The following is a 632-nucleotide window of genomic DNA, read 5'->3' on the forward strand; positions in this document are numbered from 1 at the left end:
AAATTTGCAGAGGTATAATTTAGGAGTAATTGCTTTGAGTCTGGCTTTCAAATGATTCTCTATGCATAGGATCAAATGAATTATATACACATACAAGTATTAAATAGAATATGAAACTTATTTTTAAAAGTTATCAATGTTAATGGTAGAAATATAAAAAATATTGGGAAAATCCCAAAATATTAATGTTTAAAAATTTCTCTAGGTGAAATAAAATAAAAATGTCCAGGTGAAAACCTAAACTCCTGATGACATAACAACTATACAAATGTATAGGTAAGTGTTAAGAAGTGAACAGAACAGAAATTTTCATCAGTTCTTTGAAAACAGCTAGTAACGCACAGAATTTTCACACTGGCTAACTGTTTACGCTGATCTCTGCAATCTAAGCAACTAACTGCATTGAGGACACGAACATGTGATACAGAACCCAGGCTTGAAACCCATCATCTTGGTCTTCTGAATGTGTACCATTTCTGTAGTCTTATCAGTTATTATCATACTCTTGTTAAAATAAACTAAATCAAAAACTAAGACAAAGGGGCTGGTGAGATGGCTCAGTGGTCTAAAGCACCTACTTAGAACAAGCTAAGCCAAGCAAAGCACAGGGACTGCGGTTCAATCCCCCAGCA

Source organism: Octodon degus, unplaced genomic scaffold, assembly GCF_000260255.1.
Source record: "Octodon degus isolate 3935 unplaced genomic scaffold, OctDeg1.0 scaffold00036, whole genome shotgun sequence".
NCBI classification, from domain to species: domain Eukaryota; kingdom Metazoa; phylum Chordata; class Mammalia; order Rodentia; family Octodontidae; genus Octodon; species Octodon degus.